The sequence below is a fragment of the Vulpes lagopus genome, chromosome 15, assembly GCF_018345385.1.
Source record: "Vulpes lagopus strain Blue_001 chromosome 15, ASM1834538v1, whole genome shotgun sequence".
NCBI classification, from domain to species: Eukaryota; Metazoa; Chordata; class Mammalia; order Carnivora; family Canidae; genus Vulpes; species Vulpes lagopus.
Genome location: NC_054838.1, coordinates 16,050,745 through 16,065,338, shown reverse-complemented (window position 1 = coordinate 16,065,338; position 14,594 = coordinate 16,050,745). Strand labels below are relative to the sequence as shown.

Below are 14,594 nucleotides of genomic sequence, written 5' to 3'. Positions count from 1 at the left end.
TCATTATGCTCAGAACCATCTTGATAAGGGTTGAGTGTAGTTTATTTGGATTATTTAGGGGGAAAAAGTGGAAAGAAAGAAAGAAAAATGACAATTACTTCTTCATTCTCCAGCAGGCATTCACTAGGTATAACATGGTCTACTTTTCATGAACTAAGATTCGGGAACCTCTAAGCCATCCCTGGTTAGTCGTCACTAACAATCTAGGAAAAGAATGGTGTAGAGGCCTCAGGCTGCAGCCAGACAGGCTGGGGAAGGAGACCAGGAGAACAGGTAGTGGCACCCACAGATTCTTGATATACAGTGAGATCCCACATTTGGGTAATTGTGACATTTTGATAAAGAGGATTTGTTTAATGGTTCATGGAATATGCAGTTTAAGTTGTGTAACCTTGAAAAATGTTTATCTGAATAAATACACATTTTTGAAATTAGAACAAAAGTTATTAGCTGGTCTTTAGATTTTTGAGGTATTTCAAAGTCACTAAACAAAACAAAACTAACAGCAAACATGGAAGAGTCCTTCTATTCCAGGTTGTAGTGAAATCGGTGTACTATTACACTTTGATGGCCATGTGAATGGTAAAACCATATCTGAATTTTAATAAATATTGATGAGCAAGTAAATGAAAGCAATATAGGATACATAATAAAGTCCATAAAGATGCACGTCAGCCTGCATTTTCTACACCTCAGTATACTGATAATAAAAATAGGAGTAGGTGCCACCTACTACTGCAGTATGTCCATTTAAGAATTGTTTCTAGGTATGTCTGGGAGTCTCTCTAGGGGTTCTCTCATACTTCTCCTCATCATTTTCCTTCTCTTCTTTCCTGGCACCCCCTTACCAGTATGTGTTGCCAGGGCTCTCTGTGAATACCCTACTGTTCCTGCCAGAGCCTGTCTCTCAGCACTCTCAAGCATGTCACAACACTTCCCACTGTTTTTATGGCTTCCTGGAGCTTCAGAAGAGTGGGTCCCCATTGCCACTTTCTCTGGGTGCTGTGTCTTTCTAGAGCCTCTGAGCAATAAGTGTTCTTACTTCTACTGGCACTGCTGAAGCCATCGCCTGGGGGCTGCCATTGCAGATCAGGGCTAAGCTATGTTCTTGAGCATTTAGTGTGTAAGTATTAACTCCTTGCAAGGTGGGAAGAAGGCCCTCTCTCCTTTTCACATTATTACTTGTTGTTAAGTGTTTCCATACAGTGCTATCTAGACTTCTTAAATCCCACAGTTTTTAGCAAAATCAGCTCTTCCCATTATCACTCCTTCCCCTCTCTTCCCTCTCTTGTTCTCAAACATAAGGCTGGGTAAACTGGAGAAGTGTCTCTGAGTCCCACCAGTGAATGCCAGATCCCTGTGTTCCAGGACCTCTTCAGCTGGAGGGAGGTGCCGGGATTGGAGGAGGAAGAAGCACTTGGAATCCCTACGCGCGTTGAAGGGAAGTTGAGACAAGGACTTTGGCTGGATAGGAAGCTGTAGGAAGCAATATTGCCTATTATAAGAATCATACAGACTTGTGCTCAAATTTCTGCTCATCATCCACTAGCTGTGTCCTTGAGCAAGTTATTTAACCTCTCTGTGCTCCGTAATTATAAAATCTGATTCACCAGGTTGATGTGAAGATTAAAATTAATATTGAGAAAACACCTAGTACATGCCTGGTATTTTCAATAGTTAACATTGCTGTCAGATTACTTTTCTCTCTTATTCAACAAAGACACTTTAGTTACCCATCATGTGCCAAGAGCAGCTTAAAAAACAAAGACCCTCAAGACCTCGCAGTCAAGCAAGGGATACAGAGAAGTAATGAATACTTATAATCAATTTAAGGTGATAAGAAATGGACCACATTCTGTGAAAGCTCAAAGGAAAGGAAAGAAAACTTATCAGGGGAGTTGGAAAAGACTTTCCAGAGAAGATATTTCAGCTAGGTCTTGAGGAATGAATGGGAGCTTATAAGGCAAAGATGTTAGGGGGAAGGTTTTGGGCAAAGGGAACAGCATTAGCAAAAGGCATAACTGGGCATTAGGGATTTATTAGTGTAATTGGAGCATGGACTCTGGGGTTTGTAAGATAGGAAATTTCAGGGATAGGGACTGCAATATTGTGGTTTATAATAATATATATATATATATATATATATATATATATATATATTTGGTCACTCAGATGACCAAAATATATTTTTTTTAGACATTTGTTTTTCATCTTCACAGTTTCTGGCTTACAGCTCCCAATACCCTTGGAATTTCCTGAGCAATAAGAGAAAAGGGAAAACCTTTTGTTACAATATTTGATCTCTTGTCCTTAATTCCTAAATTCTCTTCAGAGCCATAAAGGTGAAATGGGTGGCTCGTTATTTATAAGAAACCCTTTCCACCACAGCTGCGTTTACACTAATAAAGGTGACTTCTGCAAAGCACCTAAGTATGGAAGCTGGTTACCAGGGGAAACAACCATGGATAGAGGATTGGAACTTTCAGTCCCACCCTCTGATTTCTGGGGAGAGGAGAGGGACTAGAGGTTGAACCAATAACCAATGGCCGATGAGCTAATTAATCATGCCTACATAGTGGAGCCCCCATAAAAACCCAAAAGAAGAAGATTCAGGAAAAAAAAAGATTCAGACAGCTTCTATGTTGGGGAACCAAAACACATGCCACTGTGCCACATCCCAAGCTCCACAAGGACAGAAGCTCCTTTATTCAGCATCTCACCCTATATATCTCTTCATCTGACTATCGACTCATATCCTTTAATATCCTTTGTAATAAATCATTACTCTAGTGAATAAATGGGTTTTTCTAAGTTCTGTGAGTTATTCTAGCAAACTATCACACCTGAGGAGAAAATCATGGGAACCTCTGATTTTTAGCCATCTGTCAGAAGCATAGGTGTGACAGCCTGGACTTGTGATTGTTGTCTGAGGTGGGGCAGTAGGATTGAACCCTTTACCTATGGATCTGATTCTATCTCCAGGTAAATAGTGTCAGAATTGAGTTGAGTTCTTGGACACTCTGCTGATGTCAAATAATTGCTTGTTGATAAGGGGAACGTACAACACATACAAACACACACATGTTGAACTTGGGGCCAGGAACCTAATTTAGAGGCAATTAATGGAAGTAGAATAAAAGGTTGAGTCAGCTTTTGATGGTTATTGAGTGTTATTCCAGTGAGTTTGATCTTTGTGGCTTTGTAGATGGTGAACACTGAAGATCAGGTTGAGAATAACTTGACCACCCAAAGAGAGAACATAGAAATGTTGACAGGAGGTCCATTCATGGATAATCATGGATCATCAGCACATTGGTTGAGATGATGGAAGAGGTCCAATTATTACAGCATCCATCCTCCTCCTAGGAATTTTGAGAAGATTCCAGGAAATTGGAGTTGTGTTACTCTTCATTTGGATACCCACAGCTGACCAAGGTGACAGGGAGTCAGGCTGAACCAGGACTGGCCAACCTATACTCACAAGTCTAGAGCTCCAGTCCCTCAAAGAACACAGATATCCATCCTTATGCCAAGGACTTGTTTTAGAAGAGATCCTCAGGAAGCTTCAAAAAAATGAGCAACAGCTCCTTTGATGGATACTATAAACTTGGTGGGTTAATGATGGTCACTCTTGGTGGTCACTTTGTCCTTTTGTTACCCTGTGTCTCAGTTCCCATAAGTATAAAATGGTGAAAGGCCTGCTCTGTCTCAGAAGAAGTTTATGTGAATAAAATGAAATGATGAATGTGCATGCACTTTGATAAGTGTCATATGATCTACAAATACCCGTTAATCATAATTATCATTAAAATGAATGATGGCTTTACTCAGTTCTCCCCACCTTTTGTCCCCTGTAGGAGGCCAGCAAGCAGCAGACAGGCTGGAACCTTCCAAGGGGCCAGGAGAGAAGCAGGAAGATCTCGGATCATGGTGAGGGGCCTGATGACACACAGTGGGACAGTATCCAGAAGAGCTGTTAAGGTCAAAAAGGGGAATCATGGTGTCAAAGTGGCAAGTCACGGGCTGAAGCTGGGGCAGGTAAGGCCAGGAGCAGGTGCCAGGCAGAGCCAGGGCTCTTTACTGGGAGAACTAGTAAAGAGGGAGGAATGGGGAGATTTTCTATTGTGTGGGTTCTCCAGTGAGCAGAAAGAAGGGCTGAAGTTTTTCCAGAGGCTTCTCTTCATGTCACTACAAGGGTTTCTTGTATGTGGTTTCTTGGATCTCAGTTAGGGAATTAGCCTATTCTCTGAGCTACAAATTCTCTGAGGTACAAATTAGAGACCTGGAGAGCTGTTCATTGTGAGTAGTTTTTGTAAGTTTTTATATTAGTTGTCAACATTTTATAATTGGAAGAATTCCCATAAAGGTCTGGATTTCCTGCTTTTCCTGAAAAAAATAAGAGACCAAGCAATCTTGGGTCTACATTTCTGCAGAGTAAGCCTTGGTCTGTTTCTGCTGGCCTGCTTCAGTCAGTTGTGCTCCCTGCCTGGCCCTGAAGGCATCCAAATAATTGCTCCTGTGGTGCATGATTCTTAACCTGTCTTGGGTTTTCTGGAGCATGGGAGGGTTATGCTTAAAGCCTCCTCCACTTATGACATCTTTTTAAAAAAATAGCCACTTTATTAAGGTATGATTGACATATGAAAAGCTATACATATTTAATATATACAACTTAATGAGTTTAGAGCTAAGTATACACTTGTGAAACCCTCATAATTTATGCCATAAACCTATCCATCACTTCCCGAAATTTATTCCTGCCTTTTTATTTATTTATTACTATTATTGTTGCTATTGATGTGATAAGAACACTTATAAGATATACTCCCTTAGCAAACTTTTAGGTCTACAATACAGTATTGTTAACTCTAGGCACTAAGCTATACAATAGATCTCTAGAATTTATTCATCTTGCATAAGTCCCATATCCACTTGATGGGGTTTCTTTCTATATAGCTTATGGATAACTGCTGCCATGGAAATTCCATTTGAAACACTTAGGTTCTTAGAGTATATTTGCAGTTCCCTCCCTGGGTGGAGTTTATTTTTACTGCGACAATTTCAGCTCTAGAAATTAACTTATTCATGTTTTTCATATTTAAAGAATTTCTTTCTTGTATGAATCCTCGGGTGAGCAGGAAGACATGCACTCTGGCTAACAGATCATTTTCATGCTCATTATATCATATGGTTCATCCATCCCTTGGGGTGGGCTTTTATGAAATTCCCAGCCGGCATTAATGTAGATGGTGCAGGTCTACATAAAAGAGGCAGGAGAACCAAACATCACTTTCTTCATGTTGCATTCTGAAGAAAATTTGTGGTAGTACTAATGGGATTATAATATATACCTCCAAGAGTTTCATATATTCAGGCTGCTAAGTAAGTAGAATACAATTCACTTGTTGACTTAATTTTCTTAACACACTACCTATTTCTCAAAGCAATTTGAAATAACTAGCAATAAAATCTAAGATATAAAAATAAGCCATAAAAATGGGGAGATAATTTCATAAATACTAATATCCGTAGGAGATAAAAAGAAATGCACGCTTCTCCTAACCATCTATGATTTGACTCTGAAGTTAAACCATTTGACCTGAAACCTAATGAATCTGTGATCCATGTGGTCCAGGCGCTGAGAAAGATTGATTTAAAGAATTATTTAGCAGACAAAAAAAGCAATACAAAAAGAATTCCATTCTCCATGCTTACCTCTCAAAGACATGGAATGCTAAATCCCATCCTCTCTGACCTCTGCCCTTTGACTTTTCACTTGCTTACCCTCCCCACCTAAAGCCTCTCTTCCTCGCCCTTCCTCTTCAATTTACTCTTCCAGCTCCATCCAGTTACTTATTGTTCAGATTGTCTAACCTTTATTTTTATGATTGACTCAGTTTTCAAAAGTCTTAGAGTCTAAGAGAGATCGTTCTGTACACATTTGCGCATCATTACACTTTATTCTCTCCATTTATCCAGCAAACTTACCAAATGCTTCTTATGTATTATGGTCTATGCTAGGGCCTGGGAAGAGAAAAGTGAAGTAGGCAGGCCTCTGAAATGCTTCCCAGTTAGCACAATGGGATGTGGAATGGGGAAAGTACCCCCATCCACACCCCCATGTACTCACCCCAGATAGCAACCAGGGTCTGGTACCCTTAGTGTTGTCTGTGACATAAATGGTCTGCAACATACTGGAGGAGCTGCTTTCTGCTGGAAGTTTTCTCTGCCTCCTGGCTAAAGGCCACTTTCAGCAAAGCTCTCCTGAGGTGGCTGTCATGTATGGGGCTGTAGGCACTCTCACTCAGAGATGGGTAGAGGTCCTCACACAGAAAGTCAGAAACAGGCCACAGGTGGATAGTGCCAAGCATGTAACCACAAAGACACACAATTCAAAGCTGCTTAAAAACCAGGAGGCACAAAGCAATCAGGGAGAAATCCTCTAATCCCCTGATGGAATGTCCTGGAATGCTCCTCACTCTCTCTTTCCAATGTGTGCAAAATATACAGAAATAAAATCAAAGTGTTCTTTCCCTAATCAGTACACAGAATGGTTGAACAAGCTCTGGGCAAAACTGTTTTTGTGGGGAACATTCAGTCTTTTGTGGTCTGTTTCAGTTCAGCAGGCACTAGGGAGACAGGAACCTAGGAAAGTGTGGGGAGATTCCAGGGGCCCTCTGGAATGAATTCCGCCAGATTTTGGTGTGTGTGGTGAGTGTAAATACTCCTCCCTGCTCACACTCTGAGCTGCCAAACAGAAGACAGGGCCTCAAGGAAGCTTGCGGTGTGGTGTGTCCAAACACGAGTCTGCCAGTGAAGTTACTGGCTTTAGGACTTCAACAGCCTTAGGCTTGGGAGCCACAGTAATTCATGCATGATAAAGCTTCTCACTTACTAGCTGTGTGACCTTGGGCAAGTTACCTTGCTTCTCTGTGCCTTGGCTACTTCATCTGTAAAATAACTATCTCTCAGGGTAGTCACAAGAATTAAATGATTCATATGGAAATAAGATTGTCAGTTAAAATGCAAGAGGTTCAGCTATATTTGAACTTCAAATAAAAAACAAATAATTTTTTTTAGTGTTGAATGGGTCCCAAATACTGCATGGACATAAATGTATTTTTCACTTGCTAAATCTACAGCTCCAGATGGAAAGCTCATAGAAGAGCACCTGGCACTTAGTAAATGCTCATTAAGTGTCAGATGTTACATTCTGTTATTGTTATCTTTGGGGCTGAATTAATTACTTTGGAATTTGGTTTTTAAGAGATTGTTCTTAGTTTGAGTCTGGTCAACCATTGGAGTTAAATCAGGAGGGTCTCACCTTTCTGGTCATGGAGCCACAGAGCACCTCCCCTGGGCATCTGACCACACAAGCTCTAGTGGTCTTGTAATCAGTGACTTTCAGAGAAGCCCATCTCCAAAGTCACTTTTGCCTGGCTCTACTTCCACTCTTACCATCTGCTTCTCAGACCAAATAGAGATACCCTTTGTGGGTTACAGACACAAGAAGCAAAGGGGCAAATGTGGGTAAAGGAGAGTGACAGTTTCTTGGACCTACTATGTGTGGGGCCCTGTCAAGACACTTCTAGTATGTTTCCTTACCTCATCCTCTCTAGCAATTGTGCAAATGAACTTAAGGATATCCAAATACAAATTGGGAATGATAATGCCTCCTGATATCATCAAATTGTGAAGAGGAAGGTGAAGGCCCTGAGCATGGAATAGGTGATGGATGCATTTCTTTCTCTTTCTTCTCCTTTAATCCCTACTTTACCAATGAAAAAACAGACTTGTACAGAGCTGTACAACTGGTAAATAGTGGGAAGGACTACGCACCAGGCCTGTTGGCCTTTCCACTCCACCATGCTACTTTTACAGTTGTTTCCCCTGGTCTTTGGTCTCACCTCCCCTCATTCCTGGTATGTGCAGGACATTCTGACACTCCTCCATTATTCTTCTAAGCTGCCCCCTCCCTCACGAACCCCTTCCTCCAGGAAGCCCTCCAGCCAGTACAAGTTAGAACACATAGCTGGAGGAAAGATACCCTTACCTTCTCATGGGCCCAGCCTCCCTAGGGGTCCATTTCCTTCCCTGGAGTCAGCCAAGTGCTGGGGGCCTGGGCCGTCTCCCCACAATCTCACCCTATAATAAGCCAGCAGGTCACATTTTGTTCTCTTTAAATAAACCTTATAGAAACATTTAAATGTTTATTTCACTCATAAATTCCCAGGAATGCGCAACAGTTTCCTAACTGCCTGGGTGCAGGGATAAATATAGGCCAGTGTCAGAGACGGGAATATTATCTTCCTTTCCCCAATGTCACATGACTAGGCCTGGACTAGGAAGCTCTAAGCAACAGCCCCAGCCCCAGCCCTTGCTGGGCTGGGGAGTTTAGCTCCTGCACTTGGGCCCTGGCAGATAGCCTAGGAGAGGAGGACCCCTTTAGAAGCCAGTGTGAGGCAATAAAGCTGGGGAACCTGAGCTGGAATCCCACCTGATGACCTTGTGCACTTTACTTAACTTTTCAGAGTTTCATATTCTCAAACATTACATGGAGATAATAACCCCTATTTTCCAGGCTTGTTTTAGGGATTAGACAAGATAAAGCAATAATGATGCTGCTGCTGATTGTGGGAGTGGTGGTGGAGGTGGGGCTCTGTGGTGGCTGTATCTCCAGGTCCCTCTCTCATAGCCTAGAGGTGGCTGTATCTACAGATCCCTCTGCAGAGAGGGGTCCTGGCCACAAAGAGAAGTTGGTGCTCTTGTCATAGGATAAAAGGACTCTGGGGACTCACGAGAAAATGATTATTCCAGCAGCAAGTCCTAAGAGCATGGGAGAGAGCAGAAATGCCTCTGCCAAAGTCTGCTGGACATGGGGCTCCTCCCTGCCAAGCACTGAGGACCAGTTCCTGGCTCTCCTAAAGCTCCCCAGTGCCCACCCTGTGGGTTCCCCCTGTGCACCCAGTACCTGCCTTGCCTCTGGTGAACTCTCTTTCCTGGCATTGTCCACTCTATTCCTAGAAGCCAGGGATCAACAACCACTAGATTATCCTACCTTTTTCATCACTGTTTTCACTCTCATGCCAACAGACACCTGGAGTGTGGAAATACATGCAATGCCTATTAGTCTTATTCAGTGGAGAGTGTATCACCCAGCCAGTCATTTATTCATCATCATCTTCTATCCTCTCCTCTTCCCTCTTTTTCCCATGTGCCTCCATTTCTTCCTCTCTCCAATCCTGGCATTTAATCAGCCAGCCAATTATCTACCCAACCTGTCACACATCCAACCATCCATCCATCCATCCATCCATCCATCCATCTACCTGCCCATCTATCCATTCATCCATCCTTCCTCGAGCTCCCAACACATACTAGAGCCTATGCTGAGAACTGGAGATACACACATAAAAGACACAACCCCTGACCTAAGTAGCTTATGTACAGATGGACAGGAGAATCAGAGAAACAAAAAATAAGCTACTTTTTTCCTCACTATAGGAACTAAAGACAAATAATTTTAATATACATTTCTGTCCTTCTGTAATAATCAACATTTCCAAACATTTTCTGCTTTCTCTTAGGTACTTCCAAAGCTACAATCTCACAGTTCTTACTCTGTGACCAGAATTACTAGAAGCCATCCTGGTGGAACTGTTCTCTTGGCCTTTCCAAGTTTCTTTTCCATAAAGTATAGGGCATCAAGCAACTGCTACCCCTGCCCCCATGCCTGGGGCCATTGGTGTCCATGACACAGGCTTTACTGCTGGGTATGGCCAAGAAAGGAAGCAAAGCTGACAGAAACACTTTAGCAGTAAAATCAGGTTTGAATCTCTACTCAACCACAACACAACTATGTGGCCTTTGACAATTATTTACCCTCACAGAGACACAGTTTCTTCATCTATAAAATAAAGATAATAATAATATCTACCCCGAGGGAATGAGACCATATGGCAGGTGCCCAATAGATGGCTCCAATATCTTGTACATCAGATCTCAATGTTTTACTGATAATTCATTTGAAGATATTTCATTGAAGATTTTAATTGAGGCTGCTCTTGGAAAAGGTAGTAAGTGGATAAATTCAAAATCCTAGATTAGACATTCAAGGTACTGGTCAGTTTCTAGTGTTTGGATTGTACTTACCTACAGTTTTCTTATCTGTGAAATGGAATAATAATCATACCTTCTTCCTAGAGTTGTTGTGAGCTACTGCATATAAAGTGCTTAGAGCAGTGCCTGTCACATAGGAAGCCTTGGGCCTTGGAAGAGTTGGGAGCATGTCCCCACTCTGCAAAGCTATCACCAAGTTCCCAGTGTTTTACATGCACTATCTATTTTGTCTTCATTCCATTCCTTACGGGAAATTGATTCTTTGGGTCCCAAACCTTTTTCTCACATATTTCCCAAGGGGTCTCTGAGGAGGTATAGACAGAACCCCAGGTTGCTGGCCAGTGAAGACAGGGTGTAAACAGCCAAGGGAAGGTAAAATGAAGAGAAAAGCTGGCAACCTACCTTACATGGTAAAGCATATTGTTAAGCACTAGATATTCCTGGGGATAGCATAGACCAATGATCCCCCAATTCCTTATCAGAGAAGTTTATAAGGGAACACAAAGCAAATTAGATCAGAAAAAAAATTGTCATTCGATTTTAAATCCACAGGGAGGTAAACTCTCTGAGAGTAGGGCCTTGGTTAGTTAGTGCTTAATAAACACTTGTTGAATGAATTCAATAAACATTTACAGTTAACTCTTGAACAACATGTGTTAGACTTACATGTGTTTTTTTATAGTATGGTACTGTAAAATATTCTCTCTTCCTTATGATTTTCTTAATAACATTTTCTTTTCTCTAGCTAACTTTATTATAAGAATACAGTATATATAACACACAAAATATGTGTTCATGGCTGTTTTTGTTATTAGAAACCTTCCAGGGCAGCCCGGGTGGCTCAGTGGTTTAGCACCGCCTTCGGCCTAGGGCATGATCCTGGGGACCCAGGATCAAGTTGCAGGTCGGGCTTCCTGCATGGGGCCCACTTCTCTGCCTGTGTCTCTGCCTCTCTTTCTCTCCCTGTGTCTCTCATGAATAAAATCTGAAAAACAAACAAACAAACAAAAAAACAAAAAAAACCCTTCTATATAGAAGTCTATAGTAGTAGTCCATTAGTAGTTAAGTTTTTCGAGAGTCAAAAATTATATGGATTTTCAACTGTGCAGGGGGTTTGGTGTCCCTAACTCCTGCATTGTTCAAGGTCAACTATATTGAGTAAATTCAATTCTATATTTATTGGGTGCCTATCACATGTAAGTGAATAGTTATCCCTTTCTTGTGTACTCAAACTCTGTTGCAGTATACTGGGGAATTTTCTGGACTAGAAAGAAGAAAAAAAAATTCTAGCCTTGTTTCTTCAGTTTATACCTATGAGGCAGTAGAATCTTGCTGTATCCTTGTTATGTCCTTTGGACAACTGACTTAACCTCCCAAACCTTCATTTCCTAATCTATAAACTACATATAGTCACAGCTAATTTATAGGGCATTATGAAGGTTATCTGAGACAATGAATGTAAAGAGTTTAGCCTAGAACATGGTGGGAGCCCCATATGTAGCTTCTTTCCTGCATTTGGATATAATACCTAACTGCTCTGAACTTCTAGTTCCCTGGGGATGATGATCACTGTCCTCACAGTCGGGTTAGGGCATCAATCGCAGTAATATATATAAAAACTTTTTGAAAACTGTTTTGTGCTATATTAGACTGAGAACCTATTATGAGCTGAGAACCTTGCTTGGCACTATATATATTATTCTGGTAATTAAAGTCAAGTTGCCTGAGGTTTGATTCTAGGCTCAATGACTTAGTTGTATTAGCTAGTACACATTACTTTATTTTTCTGTGCTTCGAGTCTTCATCCCTAAATGGGGATAATAATAGTACCTATCCCACAGAGATATTCTGAAAATTAAATGAGATAAAGTGTATAAAAAACCTAGCACAGTGGCTGGAATATAGTAAAATTCCCTTAAAAGTTTACTGTTGTTAGAAGCTATTGCTGTAAGGCTCAGCTTACAGATGAGGAAAGAGGCAAAATGAGTAACTCACCTCAGGTCCCACTCAGAGATATGAAGTCTAGCTCTTTCCACACTGCCACACTATCTATATCTTGCATCCCAAAGAAATAGAAGCATTTCCTGTCCTTTCCATAACTTCTTGGCTGCTTAGAGAAGCTTGCTTGGTATTTTTCTCTCCTAAAAGGACAGCTGAGCAAACTCCACTCTGGGTCCAGGCCACCGACTGATGGTGGTTAGCCAGGATGGGTTTCCTACTACACCGACACATAGGGAGAGAATTCCAGATTTGTCATGGCAGCAGCTACATGATCTCTAATACTGAGCCAAAAGAGGAGGCCCAGCAGCTTTGTGGTCAGAGGTTCTAGGAGCTCCACAGCCAATCCCTTGCTTTTAGGGCCACACACAGAGGGCTGATTCTCCAGAGCACATTCCAACCTAATTTTCAGTTAATCAAAAATTGAAGGTGGGGATAGGGGTGGGAGCAGAGATGCCACTGGTTATTTGAGTGCTGCGGTGATATTAAGTCAACAGGATGCTTCTGTATAACAGGGTTAAACATCAATTTGTCTAAGGGATCAGAAAGTGCAGCACAAAGTAGGCACATAGGGAGATGTAGAGAGAGAGTAACTTGTGTGTGGCTGGAACCAGGAATTACATGATGGTCTGTGTTTCTAGGAGTCCATGTACATCGAGTTGAGCTGTTTTATTGTCTGATGGCTAAAAAGGAATGAAGAAGGCATAGATAGCACCATGTCTCAGCAGGATGTGTGACATGGAGCTGTATTTTCTGGCCCCATGGGCTCAGGCATCTGAGTGGATGGCAAGCAGAAGGAAGACACAGCAACACAAGCTGCAGTGCTTTGGAGTGTGCATGGCAGTGCATTTGCAGGGGCCCAGGTTGGCCATCTCAGACCAGGTCTTTGAAAGCACAGGACAGTGTCTCCCTAGCCTAGGCACCAAGGGATCTCATAGAGGGCCCCAGAGGCAAAGCTAACACTACTTAGTGCAGGGTAGAGACTTAGAGCATAGGCTCTGGGGCCAGACTGCCTGAGTTCAAATCCTGGGCCTGCTACTTATGAGCTATATGATCTTGGAGGAAGGTACTTAACTTCTCTGTGCCTCAGCTTCCTCAGTTATGAAATGGAGATGATGGTACCTACCTCATAAGGTTAACTGAAAATTAAATAAGTTAATGCAGTAGAATAGTACCTGGCATTAAGTGTTGTAGACAGTGGAGATGGGAGTGGGAGTTGGCCAGGGAATGGTGGAAGGGGATACTGAAACAGATGATGTGAATGATGTGAGGTCTGCTTATGAGCTCATATTGATCTGCACCTAGGGGCTTCCAGAAACCCCTGAAAGAGGATGGGGGTTGTCTGAGTGGAAACTAGAGCCAGCTGTTAGAGCTAACCTGAGCCTCTTTGCACCCTCAGGTTTGCAAGGCATTTCTGAGGAAGCCATGCTGTTCCAATGAGTCAGCTTTCTGATATGGTTGCTGGTCACAGGCCAGGAAATGGTTGATGTCCTGGTCTTGCTGCTTCTGGGGCCCAGAGTCAGGTGTGGTACTGCATGATTAGGAGACAGGTGGATATGTCCCCAGAAGAGGGGTTTGGGAGCAAAGCCTGAAAGAGCTTATGGGAAGATGCATACACTGCCTTCCTGCATCTGTAGGTTTTCACCCCACTATAGGCAGTTGTGGAGGGCAGAACTGAGAGGGAGTCACAGGGAGGCAGTTGCAGCTTGACCAGCAAGCAGATCTGGCCAACTACAACACAGACTTCCTTGTGAGGTGGGGAGTTCCCCTGTATGGAGCTACTCCTGCAAACTCCCAAGACCCATCCCAGAAGACTCTGGTTCAATAGGCTTAGGCCTTGGCAGAGGAATCTGAGTTTAATAAGCTTCCAGGTAACTGTTGGGGGGTGGGGTTCACACTGTGCAGAACTTTGCCTGCCCAGGAGGGGAGGGTCTTAGATGAGATCTAGTATCCCTTCTAGCTCTTAGCTCTGATAATCTGTCATTCTATGTTCCTTTAAGGTGCCAGGCTTGTGTCCTGACAGCTTTTATTCCTATCAGAACCTCTTGGCTAGAAGCTCATTCCTTTGAGCCCCTCCTTGTTCTACGACCAACCCAGAAAACACACTTAGGACACAACCTCACAGAGTGCATTGTCCGGAAGTTTTATTTCTTTGTGGGTCTTGATTACAGCTTCTGATTAAGGACCTCGAGGATGTGTGTGGCGGCTGGGGGAGGGGTGTGCATGCAGAAAGAAAAACAGGATCTAGGTCTTACAGCTTTTGTGTTTTTGTGCAAGAAGGCCTCAGCTAGTGTTCATGTCAGCAATGGGAAATGGGGGCTGGGGCTTGAGGAACTAGAAGTAGGGCTGGACCCGGGGGAGCTGTAAAATCAGAAGGATGCTCTGGTTCTTTGCCTACTTCACAGAGTGGGAGTTCACACGGTACTGGGAATTTCAGCCAAATCCTCCTAGCCAACCCTGCTTCCCTGGCTGCCCAG

At 42.6% G+C, this 14,594-nt stretch overlaps 1 protein-coding gene across 6 annotated transcripts in view; it reads right to left on the bottom strand.

Moving 5' to 3' along the window:
• IRAG1 (inositol 1,4,5-triphosphate receptor associated 1) overlaps positions 1-14,594 on the bottom strand; it is a 136,218-nt gene that overhangs the window by 62,439 nt on the left and 59,185 nt on the right. The window lies entirely within an intron of this gene.